Consider the following 16,319-nt stretch of genomic DNA (forward strand, 5'->3'; position numbering starts at 1 on the left):
TTTTGTTTGATGGGGCTTTTTATCTCCAAACACGTGGAACCGCGATGGGTACCAGCTTCGCTCCCTCATATGCCAACCTATTTTTAGGTTGGTGGGAGTCGGTCCACGTGTTTGGGGACAACAATCCCTATCGACAATTTATCACTTTTTTTTTTTTCAACCAAAAAAGTTTTTATTGAGTGCAAGGTACAATCATCACATACGCTACCAACCCATTGTCATACATAACGGTACCCATAGCAGCTCATTTTGTATTTCGGGTCACAAAAGACATACCGGGGATACGCACAGACCCACCAGACTTACGGCCAGACTACACCGGGAAAAAGGTGGGGAGGGGGGGTGGGGGGAAGGGGTGGGGCTGTCCCAGACAGGCACCGGATCAGCTGGGCTCGTCCTGGCAATCACAGCCACAGAAAGGCTCCGGATCATTTGGGTTTTGAAGGCTTCAGGTTCGTCAGATCTCAGGCTAGCTGCTATCTTCTTGTTTGCGGACGTCTGCGAGTATGTACACTAGACCCTGTTCACTCACTTTGCTGCCAAATTTAGTTGTTCCTCTTTGTTGACTGTATTCTATGTCTCCCCGTCAGCTACACTCGTCCAAGGAGAACGCGTCTAGAGCTATTAAAGCAGTATGTTGGAGGCATTGATCCCTGGGATATCGTTCAGGGCTAACCATGGAGCCCAGACTTTTAGAAAGTTTGTGCCGGTGTCGTTAACCAGACTCGTTAACTGTTCCATCCGGCAAACGTGCCAAATTCGATTTCTGATTTTTGGGATATTTGGTATTTCGGGCTGCTTCCACAATGCTGCGATTTCGCAGCTCAGGGCAGTTGCAAAATGTGCAATTAATTTGTGCTCCGACCTGTTTAACCCCGGGGTGCGTCTGGCCAGCAGAAACAACCAGGGGTCCAAAGGGATCGTGCAATTGAGAATTCTCTGGAGCCAATTTCTGATATCTTCCCAGATTGGGAGTATCTTGGTGCAACCCCACAGCATGTGCAGCAAGTCTGCCTGCTCCCCACATTGTTTAGGGCACAATGGAGGGTAGCCCCTGACAAACTTTGATAATCGTAATGGGGTCAAATACCACCGCATCAGGACCTTATACGCGTTCTCCTTCAATGTCGTGCAGATTGAGCTCTTAGCTGCCGCCAAGACAATATAGTCCCAGTCTTCGTCCTCCAGTGTGTCCCCTAAGTCTCTTTCCCATCTATTCTTATATTTTAACGTCACGTCGGCGTCAGGAGTCGGACAGACCACCGCCTTGTACATTGTAGAGATAAGTCCCTTGGTTCCTGTTCCAGTAGAACAGAGCTGTTCAAAATTAGTGCGTTTAGCTCGAATAGGAAATTTATCATAGAAAGCTCTTAGCTGGAGGTATCTAAAGAATTCTGAATTTGGAATTGATTTTTCAGATTTAATTTGCTCAAACGGTTTGATAGATATTCTACCCTCCAGGTGTCGAAGGCGAGTATAGCCCTTCTGTGTCCATATAATAAAATCTTTCTTCTGCAGGCCCGGTGCGAAATCAGGGTTTCCCAAAATTGGGGTCATCAAAGAGTGTTGTCTCATCAAGACGTGTTTATATTTGCTTTTGTCCCATACTGCCAAAGAGCTGACAACCGCGGGGAGCGGGTGTGTGAAGTCCTTGCGGACCTTATTTGGGAGCCAGATCAGGTCCTGCAATGCCACCGGGGCACAGCAGGCCACCTCCAGTTCCACCCATCGCCTCCGACTAGGGTGGGTGTGCCACTGGATAATTTGGGTCAATTGGGCCGCTCTGAAGTATAATAACAGGCAAGGTACCGCTAATCCTCCTCTTGTTGTGGGCCGAATTAGTGTGCTAGTTTTGATGCGGGGGGTTTTATTACCCCAGACAAACTTCACCATTGCGGACTGTAACCGAAGGATCTCTTCCCTGATTATAGGGACCGGAAGAGTCTGAAATAGGTACAAAATTCTGGGAAGGAGATTCATTTTTAGAGATTGAATCCTGCCAATCCAGGATATGTTGTACCCTGCCCATTTCCGGAGATCTTCCTTCAGTGTCCGTATTAGTCTGGGGTAATTTGCCTTATAAAGGGTGCCTGATTGCTTTGTGATATTTATCCCTAAATATTTTATGGAGGAGGTTTGCCATTTGAATTCAAAGTTCACCGTGATCAGTTTCTCAGTGACCTTAGGTAAGTTGATACTTAGGGCTTCCGATTTTGCTTGGTTAATTTTGAACCCAGATATCGCATTAAATTCCCCTAGTAATTGAAAGACATTCGGCAGAGAGGTGAGGGGCTGTGATAGCGTGAGTATCACGTCATCAGCGTACAGGGCCACCTTATGTGGCTGGTCACTAATTTGGATTCCTACTATATTCGGGCTGAGGCGGATGTGCGCCGCTAGGGGCTCGATGCATAATGCAAAGAGAAGGGGTGACAGAGGAAAGCCTTGCCTGGTGCCGCTCTTGATCTGGAATTCTTCCGAGGGGAAGCCCTGGTGTCTGACCTTCGCCGTCGGTCCCTGATATAGAGCGAGAATTGCCTCTATCATTCTCCCACCTAGGCCAAACGCCCCCAACGTCTCTCTCAAGTAGGGCCAGTCAATTCTGTCGAACGCTTTTTCTGCATCTAAACTAAGCACCATAGACGGGATATTCTTTTTTTGCGCCAGATCAATCAAGTCTATAATCCGTCTGGTGTTATCAGCTGCTTGTCGACCACATATGAACCCCACTTGATCAGGATGGACCAACTTGGACAACACCTTGTTAAGGCGGTTAGCTAAAAGTTTGGAAAAGATTTTTGTATCTGAGTTTATTAACGAGATGGGCCTGTAGCTTTTACAGTCCGCTGGGTCCTTTCCTTGTTTGTGGATTACTGAGATAGACGCCTGGAGCATCGAGCCCGGGATGGGGGCACCATCCAGGAAGGAATTACATAGTTTTAGTAGATGAAGAGCTAGTATTTTACGAAATTTCTTATAATAGAGATTGGAAAAGCCATCTGGGCCTGGGGCCTTGGCTGCTTTTAATGACTTCATTACCTCTAGGAGTTCCTCGATAGTAAAGTCTGCCTGTAGTGCGTCCCTCTCCTCTCTGGTCACATTAGGTAAATGAGCCTCTGCTAAGAACGTCTTTAGTCGTGTTTTTGTGGTTGGCGTGTGTGCCACCTTCGCCCCATCGTAGAGGGTTTCATAGTATGTTTTAAATTCATGAACTATTTTTTTGGGGTCAGAGGTCAGATCCCCCTGCTTTGTTCGAATTGTCTGAATTTGGGAGACTTGGTTTTTGTCTCGTAATTTGTTGGCAAGTAGGGTATCTGGCCTGTTTGCTTTCTCAAAAAATTTCCGTTTAGACCATGTCAGCTGCTTTTCAGCACGGGAGGTCAGCAAGATATTAAGTTTGGTTTTAGTGTCTAGCAACTCCTTAAGGGTCATTGCATCTTTGCTATTTTTATGTCGAGCTGAGAGGACTGCCAATTCTTCTTGTAACCGATTGATTTTTTTGTCCTTCTCCCTCTTTCGCTTGCTTGCAATCCTTATGAGCTCTCCTCTCAGAGTTGCCTTATGGGCCTCCCATAGGGTAGCCTGCGAAGTCACGCTTCCCGTATTCTCTTGAAAATATTCCCTGATTCTATCCCCTACCTTTTGTGCAATATCGGGGATTTTTATTAAAACTTCATTAAGTTTCCAGTTCGCTCCTGGTCTGTCCAGAATAAAATCGGAGCACCGCAGCTCTATCGGCGCATGATCTGACCACGAAATATCGTGGATGCCCAAATGGGAGATCTGTGAAACCATTCTATTGGATACAAAGAGGTAATCTATCCTACTATATCTGTCATGTGGGTGGGAGTAGAATGTAAATCCTTTGTCCTGGCGGTGTTGTTCCCGCCATATATCTAAAAGATTATTAGCTCTCAGCCCTCTATTCCAGGTTTGTCTAACCTTTGATTTAGCTTTGCCGTTCGGGGTGCATCTATCCATTACTGGATCTAGTGTCTGATTAAAATCGCCCCCTAGTATTATGCATCCCTGTGCTATCCTCTGGAGGACTGAGAATATGTGCCTTCACTTGGCGCATAAACGTTTGCCAGTGTGATCGGCTGACCTCTTATTTCGCCGCTTATAATCAAAAATCGGCCGTTGTAGTCTTTTTTAATGGTCTTAATCGCAAAAGGCAAACGGTCATGCAGTAAAATAGCTACTCCACTTTTTTTTTGGTGGCTGAGGCTGAGAACCAATTCCTAAATCTATGATCAATATATTTTGGTGAGCTAGTTTTGGAAAAATGCGTTTCTTGTAACAGAATTATGTCAGGGTCTGTTTTTTTATAGTCCGCCATAGCTAGTCTGCGTTTCCCTGGATTGTTAAAGCCTTTCACATTGTGTGAAATATAGTGATCCCTTTACTCATGAGTGTATTGCCTAACCTTTCCTCTTTTATAATCAACCGTCAGCGCCCATGGTGTGACGAAGGCTGGGGTGCCTATCCAGGATCCCTCAGACGTCTGCTGGTATTGAAGACTCTTGGTGTTATCGTGAACTCTGCTGGCACAGTTATGGGGCTTGGTCCTCAGATCCATCTCCGGACTCTGTTCCTTGACCTCGTTTCTGGGCTCGCGGTCTGCATGTGGGAAAAACGAAGGGGCACACACCGGGGAAACATGGGGAACACAACATAGACAAATAGAACCTTTGGTGTACAGACGGGGTCGACCCCCCGCTGTCACCCTGGTTGCCCCTCCTGGGTGTCCGGTCAGGTCTCTAGCCCGGGTGGTTTCCCTCCCGTCTCCAGAGCTCCCTCCCACCGGCCCAGTGGGGTCTTGCATGGGCTCCCTGAGGGATAGCCCCCAGGTGCCCACGTGGAGTCCCATGACGATGGTAGGCGTGAGCTCTCCTCCCTCTCCTCCCCGCCAAGTAATGCCATATAAAACAAAAACAGTAACCACTTTTTTTTTCCCCTCCCCCCCTTCTTTTCTTCTTCTCTCCCCCCCCCCCTCTTTTTTTTTTAAATTTTTTTTTTTTATTGGTAAACCGGAACTGTTTGTAACCGTAACTCTCTCTACTTATGTCTGTATTCTGTATTCTGGGATGTGTCCTATATCTATAGAGCTATGGACCTCCTTTCTTTCCCCCCCTTACCTCTAGCTCCCGGGAAGCCCTTTTAATTCTCTCAGTGTTTCTGATTTATGCTCTGTATATAGTGAGCTGTGTGTGTCTTTATTTTTATATGAACTGGTGTTTATGTGGCTGAGTTTAGACTGTAATTCATGGCCTCGGTGGGTGTTTAGACTATTCGCGACATTGTCCGTCGCGGGCCTGTGACGTATGTCCGCTTTTGGCCTCTTGTCTTTAGTTTGTGCCACCTCTGCCTCTACCAAGATGGCCGCCGGGCCATATCCTGTTACGTCCTTCCGGTCGGCGCCATTTTCTCTTCGGCTGGTCACAGAGATGGGTGCTTTCCCGCGTTGTCTTCCCGCCACTGGTCCTTCTTCTTCCGGTGCTGGTTTCTCCATCTGCCATGGCCAGGAACGCCTCCATCTTGGTCAGCCTGCGTTTCACCGCCATCCACTGTGACCCGCTTTTCTCCGTTCAGCCGCCCGACAAGGTAAGTGTGCCGCTGGTCTTCTTTTTCAGCTCAACGGACAGTGTTCAACCGCTTCCATGTATTTTTAGGGGGATATTTTTGTCCCATTGCTGGGACTTTGGTGGGGGATGTCTCCTCACTGCTTGGGTTGAGAGTGTACATCAACAGCGCCATTTTGACACAAACTGGGTCCGCAACTGCGGAAACTTTAGGTTGGTTTAGGCTGAATTACTTTATGTAAAACGCATTGCAGTGTCCACTGTTTTAATCGGTATCGCCCCTCTGCGGTTCCCGACTCCGTTTGGGGCTATCCACTCTCTGCCAGTCCACCTCTCGTGCTGGCTCCTCTTGAGGCCTGTTGATCGGGGCCTCTTTCACTCCCAGTTTGTGGAGGAAATCGTCCCCCTCCTCTGGTTCTCTCATGGAGATGGCCCTCCCGTTCTTGATGACAAGTAGGCCGAACGGGAAGGTCCATCTGTATCTAATGGCTCTGTCTCGGAGAAGCCTCGTGACCGGCTGCAGTTTCTGCCGTCTAGCCAGTGTGAGAGGGGAGAGATCCTGAAACAATTGGAGGGTAGTTTCCTCAAACTTGCAGGCAGTTTGGGTGCGTGTCTTCTGAAAGAGTGATTCTCTGGTACGAAAGTAATGCAGTCTTGCTATTACATCGCGTGGCTGTTAATTAGCCACAGGTCTGCTCCTGAGAGCTCGATGGCAGCGGTCCATCAGGAGCTCCGGTGTAGGGGTGTCAGGCAGCAGGGACGCCATCCAGCGAGAAACAAAGTCTTCTATCTCTGTAATCTCTTCAGGGATGCCGCGGATCCGTATGTTATTGCGGCGATCCCTGTTCTCTGCATCTTCTTGCCGCTCTGCTAATTCTGTTATTTGGGCTTGTAAGTGTGAGGATCTCTTGTCAGATTTTCGTATGGCTTTTGAAGTTGCCGCCATTTTCTCCTCCAGCGCCCCTGTGCGCTCCCCCACTCCCTGAACATCCTTATGAAGTTCCTGAATTTCTGCCCGAAACAGTTTATTCATGTCATTGTAGAGCCGGTCAAAATCACAGCGCCTTACCGGCAGCTGTTCAGGCTCCTCCACTGCTTCCTCTTCGCGGTCGGAGTCCGACCCCGCGGCTGAGCCCGCCGCCATTTCGGCTCCGGAACCCTTTGCCGCAGATCTGTTGAGGTATCTGCGAAGATCGCCCGTGGCTTTCTTTTTATTAGGTTGCGGGGCCATCTCTGAGTGCTCTTTATTCGATGTGTATAAGTGCCGGGGATTGAAGATCGCAAAAAAGTGTTTTTTTCCAGCTTTAATGTGTTGGCGGGGGACGGAGCTCTAGGCTTAAGCAGCCATCTGCCTTTCCATCGCGCATGCGCCTCAATTTATCACTTTTTATAGACGGTACATAGATGATTTAATTTTTATTTGGGATGGAGGTGTTGACTCACTTTTATTATTTATTGAATATCTTAATCACAATGACTTAAATTTAAATTCACTCACACATATGACATATGATGATCAGTTCAGATGTATATAGAAAAGACAATTCACGGAACACGTATCTGAGGGCAGACAGCTGCCATCCCAGGTCCCTTCTCAATTCCATTCCCAAAGGACAATTTATACGATTAAAACGAATTTGCTCCAGTAATGAGGATTTTCTTGAACAATCTCAGGCACTGTTAGATAGATTTGAAGAAAGGGGCTATTCAAAAAATGTTCTCAAGAGGTCATTTGATGAAGTGGCAGGTTTGAATAGGGATGACCTTATGGATAAACAAAGAAAAATAAAAAAACATAATAATTCATGGGATAGCAACCATCTAGTTTTTGTCACCCAACATAATGTGCAAGTAAACTCTATAAAAAATATCGTAAAAAAACATTGGAGTATTTTGTCTGCAGACCCATTGTTGAAAAAGGTGTTTTCAGAAGGCCCACGCTTTGTTTTTAAGAAAGCAAAGACAATAGCCAATTATGTCTCTAGAAGTCTTTTTTTTTCTCTAGTCACATACAGGGGGGCAATCTTCCTAAAGGATGCTTCAAATGCTTAAAATGTATTTCATGTACTTATTTGGAACCATCTTCTAGCTTTGTATCATTTAGTACAGGACAACGATTCCCTATTATGTCATTTATAAATTGCAATACCACATTCATAGTCTATCTTTTTAGACTGTGGATGTGGTAAGCAATATGTGGGACGTACCACTCGAGCCTCAAAGGCTAGAATGAGGGAACATATTAGGTTAATTAAATTGGGGGATCTTACCCATCCAGTAGCTCAGCATTTTATGAATTGTAAATTTGGAAATCTTAATAAACTAAAATACAGAGGAATTGAACATGTCCCCAAACCGATTAGGGTGGGTAATAAGATGGAATTATTGGACAAAAGGGAACTTTACTGGATATTCACCCTTAATACAAGAATACCAAATGGCTTAAACTCCGAGTGGGATCTGAGCCCATTTTTTAATTAAACTGACTCAATACACTTATCTTTAATAAAGGTTACATGTCTTTGGTTTTGAATATCAATTTTGTATTAGCCCATATAGCTTTTATTGGTATATGTCTCATTCTCAGGATTAGGCAGCCTGATCTTCAATATCTTTTTCTCCATGGTTATTATTGATCTCGTCAATTGTTATAGTTTTATATACAGTAAGGGGATACAAATTAATTATCATAACGTAGGTCAGGAGAAGGTGATATTGAGACAATCAGATGATATATTTTTATTGAATGTTGATTAAATTATGTCTCTTAACATCTTTAATATATCTTCTTACATCTAATTTTCATACACAATTTCTCTTGTGCATTAGCTGCATAGATATGATCTGAACAATTGTGACCCTATGTTCTTTATTATGTGTTTGGGATAGGTATGTACACATGTGTATATATGTGTGTATATATATATATACACATCTTTTTATAGCTTTTTGGTACACATACATTTATGTCCCCCTTTTTCTTTCTTTTCCCCTTTCCGTTTAAAGAGCTTGGGTTCGATTGTTCATCTACAAGATGCCTCTCTGAATAAATGAAATGTAAAATGTTTGTTTAATGTTTATTTTTAATATATTTCTTTTGTTTTGTTTTAATCATATATATACTTCATATATTTTCCTTATTTGTCTTGTTTTTAGTTCAGATCAAGGCATTGTTCATTGCCAGGTTTCGGTTTAGTAATAAAGTTTTCGTTTTAGGGATTGTGTTTAGTTTAAGTGTCAATAAAGTTTTTATTTTATCAATTAACTTCCGTGGACGCGCTGACGTCACCACTCCATGCCGCGCACGGCGCGTCACGTGTAACGTGTCCTGGCGACGGATGGAGGGCGGCGAATGGCGGGAAAATGAAAGTATATCAGGTACCTGGGTTGTAGTGATCAGTATGCACCTTGAGAAAGAACTTGTAGCTCGAAACGCGTTGGTGGGGGCCCTTGGGCTCGTTTTGCTGCTATGCACTGATCCATTAAATGGTTTTTTTATCATACCCACTCTCCTGCAGTTTTTTCTACTGTTCTAAGTAGTGCTCCAGATCTCCTTACCTGCTCGATTGCATAGACATCAGAGTTCAAAGGTGGGAAAGGATATCCAGAGCTGAGAAAAACGTTTGGTGAGCGGGGAAAGGCAAAGTATCAGGTCTGGAGAACAAAGGGCACCCCACTGAGGCACTTTTTGGACTGTCAGACCGGGTGGAGCCTGCCCAGCGAGAGGCAATGGGTTGGCTGGAGGAAGATGCTGCTGGTAGGCGCATATCCCATTGGCTGATTTATATTTCCCGCTTGCCCGGCTTTACGAGCCGGCTTGGCAAGCCTACTCCTCTGATGTCGGAAAGTATAAGAAACAGGGCTCCACGGAATTTTCAAGATGAATTTATTGCCAACACATTGACTGACGTTTCGGCCACAATTGGCCTTTTTTCAAGAGAAAAGGCCAATTGCGGCCGAAACGTCGGTCAATTTGTTGGCAATAAATTCATCTTGAAAATTCCGTGGTGCCCTGTTTCTTATACTTTCCATTGTAAGCTGGATCATCACAGAGAATCCTGAACCAGGAGCACCGGTAGTTGAATCTTTTTTTATTATTGTCATGTGGTGTATAGCTTTTCCCATTTAGTTACTCCTCTGACGTCAGCAGCCAGACGATCCCCCATTTCGATTGGCAGCTGGGGAAAATTCCCACGCTCTGATTGGTCGCTGCTCCGACTTTCATGTTAGAGATAGCTCAGCATAGTGCATGTAAAGAGCTGGCCCGATCATTGAACCAGACCATCTAGTGGCTTGAGTCAGTGAAGCTAGGGTGGGCGTTTCAAAGTTGCTCTGTTGAAAAAAGCAGTGCAACTGGCTTCATTTTTGGCCTAGTGAATTGTCAGGAATCTGCATCCTCCGCGCTCCCCACACAGAGCACTCACTTCCCTCGGCGATTCCCCTGCTCAGCGCCGGGCATGCCCACGCCCTCCCGCGCGCACACCTGCACCATCCACTGGCTCGGTCCACACGCGTACACGCGTTAAAGAGCGCGCTCATTCTGCACACTCTTCTTCCCATCCCCCGGACCTCAGGCTCCGCCCCCGCAAGCCGAACGGGCATACTCAGGTTACCAACGAGTCTCATCTGGCCTGTTATGCCTGCACCAATCTGCAGTGTCTCCCTGTAGCTCTTCCTGTACCGCCTCCGTTCCTAATTGGACCTTCCTGCTTTATCTAGCTCCTCTCTGCTCTCAGTCTTTGCTCAACATAGTCTCTGTATGGAAGTACTTCAGGATTCTCTTAGTGTTTTCACAGGTTCTCACACAGCTCGTACGACTATCCCCTCTGGCTCTCGATTTCGGCACTCCTTGGACAACGCTCACTCTGATACCCCTCGAACCCAGCTTGGACTACAACCTATCTCCGCTCTCCACTCCTTGACCTCGGCAAGGCATTCTTCACTCTATCTCTACAACCGGTACCGGCAAGTATTGTCTACATTACTACACCTGGCTTGGCAACGCTTAATATCACACTCAGGACACGCTCCCTTTGCTGCGGGTGCGTGTATTACCACTTCCCCCTTCAGCTCAGGGGACAGGTCTGGTCTGCGGGCAGCATCGGTGTAACATGAATTGATCCCAGAAGGTATAAAGGTGTTTAAAGTCCTGGTCTCCCGTGACACACATTTCTTCTGATTTTTTTAAACATGAGTCTAATAAACACTGATCACAGGAATGAATATTTCACTCTATAGGTGGCTTTTCAGACTTGAGGTTAGGATGTGCTGAATCTCCTAATACTTTAAGTCTCAACCACACATTATATAAGTTATTGTGGGTATAAAGTGACAAAACCCCTCCGCCGTACAGTGTACAGCAAATAAAAATATAACTTTTGAGCACATTCACATGTCTCAGACAGGTCTGTAACCCTGATTTTCACCATTATCTCTTAGCATACAGTGCTTCCACTGCAGCTGGGAGAGTTAAATTTAGGGCTTCAGATTTATCATTGTTAATTTTGTAGTCCAAGACTTTTCCAAATTGATCAAAATGAAGTTGGAGATTGGGGAGGGACGTCAGTGGGCTGGTTAGAGTTAATATAACATCGTCCACAAATAGGGAGATCTTGTAATTTATTCCATCAATGTGGATTCGTAGTATATTGTCGTCATCCCTAATTTTAGCCACTAGGGGTTCAATTGATAATGTGTGTGAGAAGCGGAGACAAGAGACAGCCCTGCCTGCTTCCATTTTTTATCACAATTGGATCAGAGTTTCCCCTGGAAGTTTGATGTATGCTGTGGGCTTCTGGTCAAGGGCACCAACACCCTCCAGAAATGGGCCCCAAGTCCAAATTTTAGCATAGTTTGATCTAGAAATTACCATTTTATTCTATCAAACGCTTTTTCAGCGTCTAGGTTTAATAGTATAGCCTTTGTACCGGTGAGGGGCACGTGGTCAATGATATTTATGATCTTTTGGGTATTATCTGAGGCCTGTCTATCTGAAGCAAAACCTATTTGATCAATGTGTATTAGACGTAGTAGAATCGGGTTCAGGCTGTTCGCCAGGATCTTACTATAGATTTTCAGATCTGTATTGAGTAAGGATATTGAAACAAAAAATGATCGAGTGGACTACCGCTTGCTAGGAAAAGAAGTTGGGGAACTCACCAGAATTGAAGGTTAAAAAAGTCTTTAATGAAAACTACATAAACTCCTCCTCCCACATGTTTCACACCCACTATGGCGCTTTGTCAAGGAGTATTTGTCCTAATAGTTACCACATTGGAGTGGGTCTCTACCCTCCTTATGAATGATGGCTAGCTTGGCCATAGACATGGAGGTTGGGATTGGTTCACCTTCCAGAAAAGAGTTAAATGTATCAAGGATATATGGGGACAGGATTGCCTGAAATTTTTTATAATAAAGGTTAGTGAAACCATCTGGACCTGGTGTTTTGCTACCTTCAAAGATTTAATCGCCTCTGCTAGTTCCTCTTGTGAAATGTTCTTATTTAGTGTTTGTGATTCCTCCTCAGATAACACGGGCAAGTTACATTGTTTTAGGTATTGTGAGATCGCCTCGGTGCTTGTAGTGCTCCCTTTGGGCGAATCTACTGTAGGTTATACAATTTTGAGTAAAAATTAGTAAATTCTTGTGCTATTTCGTTATAGGTGACTTGCCCTGATTTGGATCGAAACGCGGAGATTTGAGATTTAACTCTTATACCTCTCAGTTTGTTTGCTAACAACCTGTCGGACTTATTACTCTTGTCATAATATCATTGGGTGTCTCTATATCTTCCAGTTGGAGCTGTTTAAGCTCTGTTCTTTTTTAATCCAGTAATGTATAAAGTTTTTTTGAGGGGTTATTTTTATGTTGTTGCTCTAGTTTTATTATCTTATCTGTGAGTTCTTTATATTGTTTCAGCTTGTTTTTTTCCCTGTATGAGGCTATGGATATAAGATCTCCTCTAATTGATGCTTTGTGGGCTTCCCACAACATTGCAGGAGCTGAAACAGTACCCTTGATAATTTGAAAGAAATCGGATAGTTTTTGTTTGATTGTACTCTCTATATCCGGAAAATTCAAGAGAGTCATTTAGTTTCCATTTATATGTATTGTTTATGGCAAAGGGGGGAGAGAGAGAGCTAAATCAATGAGGGAGTGACTTTCTTTGAGGTCTTTGCATCTACGAAGCATCACCCGCATCCCAGCTGACATGACCAGCATCTGATCCCTCCAGCCCCTAGGCGACTGGAGTCAGGAACCACCGTGGTAGGACCCACCAGCCTCTCGGTTGAGATTAGTCAGCCTCCATCAGCATCAGGGCGTGGGCTCCCTGGGGGTGCCTCTGGTGGGTGATCAGGAGCAGCAGGCGGAAAATGTACTTGATGAGAGACTCGTGGGGGGGGATTATACCCCCTGTTATGGGGTATTTTTGGCTAGTCAGACGTTCCGAAGCTTGAGGGGGGCCCGTGTTATTGGCCACTCTTTGGTCTTTTGGCTTTTCTTCTTTCATCTCTGGTACTGCGATACCCAGAGGTCTCAGGAACAATGAGAATTCCTGCGGTATCAACTGGGGGTTTTTTTTACACTGTTTACTGTGTATCTCTTTAACTATTTATCCTTCTTTCCCCCTCCAATGATTGATCGCCAGACTTCAAATCCTATTGTTGAAGAGAAGCTTGTGGGGAGCGCAGGTGTCACCATATATATATGCAAAGGAAAAATAAATATAGTGTGGTATGTCTAAACAGGTACAGCAATCAACACAGGAATCATGAATGGGAACTCACATTCTGCCAGTTGTAATACAGCATTTGAAACAGCAATAGATGCAGTGGATGGATTCAGCACTGTGCAGGGGGGTCTGGCTTGTAGACACTCCCTGATGTCACCCGTTTTGACCCATTCTGCGATCGCCGACGAAACCGGAAGTGACGCGACGGGCCGGACCGGAAGTGACGCGATGCAACTTCGGGAGTGAGGGGGATGACACACACCAATGCTGCGCATCGATTTTTATGTGTCTAAGCACATGTTGCTCATGTAAGTGCAATAGTAATTGCCTATTTTCAATATATCATTCGTGAACATACAATGTTGCACTAGAGTCGTCTTTTTCATTCTATTGAGGGTTGTCCTGCTGACATCAGGGAGTGTCTACAAGCCAGACCCCCCTGCACAGTGCTGAATCCATCCACTGCATCTATTGCTGTTTCAAATGCTGTATTACAACTGGCAGAATGTGAGTTCCCATTCATGATTCCTGTGTTGATTGCTGTACCTGTTTAGACATACCACACTGTGAAGATTGAGATAATGTGAGTGGCTATCATCACCTCCATTTTGGCCTAAACCACCATTTTCTGAGTGTTTGCTATATGAATGTATATTTGTCTCATTCGTGAATGAATGAATGAACTGTGAATGTTTGAATCTGCAGAGTATCGCTCCTAGATATAACTAACCCTTTTTAATTCCTACAAGGCAGGCAAGAATTGAAATAGCATTCGTAAGCAATTTCTCCTAAGATATTCCTGCTGACCATAGTGTAGTTGTTATCTGACAGCTACAATACACATACAGGGCTGAACAGAGTAACTCCCTTATGTCACAGGGTTGGGAGGCCCACATTATGGTAAATTATCGATAAGAATATAGCAATGTAAAGCATATTTAGGCATCAACAAAATATATTTTTGTAAGTCATCATATATCATTTATCTATAAGCCAGCCCCCTTAAGGGGTGTATTACTCATTTTGAAATGTATAAAAATGTGATACTAAGCAATATGTCTTCAGAGGCCTGAGTTCTTTCTTTGAACTCTTGTCTCCCAATTGTGCCTTGGTACAGATAAACTCACCTGTTACTTTGAACCCTTGTCTCATTGATCTTATTTCTACGCTTTCACAACACTATATTTATTTTTCCTTTGCATATATATATGGTGACACCTGCGCTCCCCACAAGCTTCTCTTCAACATTCAAGAAAGGAGAAAACTGGAACTTCTCCAAAGAGGGTTGAGCAGCAAAGTTTGCCATTATTAACATATTTGAGCACACTTATATATATCACATATCTTTATCAATTGATTTATTTATTTATTTTCACCTTCATTAGTAGCGCCTCACAATTTCTGTTTTGCACTTTTCAAATCCTATTGAACTGGTATGGTATCAGCTGAAGGATCATATCCGAAAAGTGGTGAAACCCTCAAAAAAGGATGAATTGGCGGATGACATACACTGGCGACACACTTTATTCGAGCTCGGCTAGTCCCACGAATTCGGGTATACCCGGGTGTATTGAGGTTTGTGACTGTTTTCTGCCCGAGTGCATTGAGGTATTTTCCAGGCAGGGATTTAAGCATTTTATTCCCGCTGGCTGCAATACTGCACAGTATATATATATATACTGCATTACAATTCATGAATTTATGCCATCTGGTAGACACGCGAAGCATTGCAGCCTATTAAATCCTAATCATTATCATTTAACAGATCAGCCGCCCGTCAGCCAGGCATGAACCCAGGCTGGGATGGCAAATGCAACGGGGCTTGTCAGAGGTGAGGAGCGGCGCATTCCAGGTATCTACCAGGTACATACTGGGTATTTGCTCGAATAAAGTGTGTCGGTGCAGTACTGAGTTTTTGGAACAATGTACTCACCGTCAAAAGATGTAATAAATATATCGATCCTATTGCGACTGTGTTGCCCATTGTTATAGAGCGTAATGGGCATGCATCAGGAAGGTAGTATGGTACAGTACTGTACTGTAGTAGGGTAAGTACAGGCACACCAAGTACAGTATGATACAGGTAAGTATGGCAGAGATTGTTTTACAGTATACAGTATGCACTTAACTGCACTAATTTTTTCTTTTAAGAGAGCTGCACTACCAATTTTGTTACAAAGTATTTTACAGTAGTTAAACAGTAGTTATAAAGTAGTATAGAGTTCCAGTATACAGTAGTTTGACAGTAGTAACTGCATAATCCAATATGGAGTAGGTATACTGTACATAATGCCATTATACAGTATGCACTTAACTGCACTCATTTTTTTCTTTCCTTTTCAGAGAGAGCTGCACTACAAATCTTGGTACAAAGTACTGTCCAGTAGTTATACAGTAGTTATAATGTCAGAAAAAAGGTAAGGTGCAAAACAGCGCTAATGATATTGATTGAAATTAAATAAATGTTCAGGCAGCCAGGTGGATGACTGGTAGTACAACCAGTCAGGGAAGCAAAATGAGAAAAAAGGTTAAACCGGCGCCAAAGGGGGGTAAATACCAGACCAGTGGAGGGTGTGACAGTCCAAATACAGTCCTTGGGATGCTGAATAGTGATGATTTCAACTCAGCAGTGTATATGTGGAAAAAGAAAAGAAAAAGATAATGGTGCAGTAAATCAACACAGGGGGGGGGGGGGGAAAATGCACAGATAATTTACAGATAATGACAAACAAGACATACAAACATGAAACAATAGCACGGCCTAAATATTAATAAAAAGCAATTTATTTGTGTGGAAAGTGCATGAACCGCATCCGGAGGGGTAAAATTACAACCCTACTCACAGAATGCTGGAAGGGTACAGGCAATGATCTGGTGCGTGCAGCTGGGCTCTCAAGATGGCGACCGGAGCACTTGGGCTGGCGTCTACACGTGACTGGAATGCCAGGCTGGTGACTCAGATGACGGGACCTCTGGGCGGACGTGACGTCACCTCCGTTGTAATT

General features: G+C 44.3%; 1 protein-coding gene across 1 annotated transcript in view; it reads right to left on the reverse strand.

Annotated features, from left to right (window-relative positions):
• Positions 1-16,319, reverse strand: part of BRIP1 (BRCA1 interacting DNA helicase 1) — a 746,182-nt gene that overhangs the window by 146,751 nt on the left and 583,112 nt on the right. The gene's annotated exons all lie outside the window — the stretch shown is intronic.

The sequence above is a fragment of the Ascaphus truei genome, chromosome 3, assembly GCF_040206685.1.
Source record: "Ascaphus truei isolate aAscTru1 chromosome 3, aAscTru1.hap1, whole genome shotgun sequence".
NCBI classification, from domain to species: domain Eukaryota; kingdom Metazoa; phylum Chordata; class Amphibia; order Anura; family Ascaphidae; genus Ascaphus; species Ascaphus truei.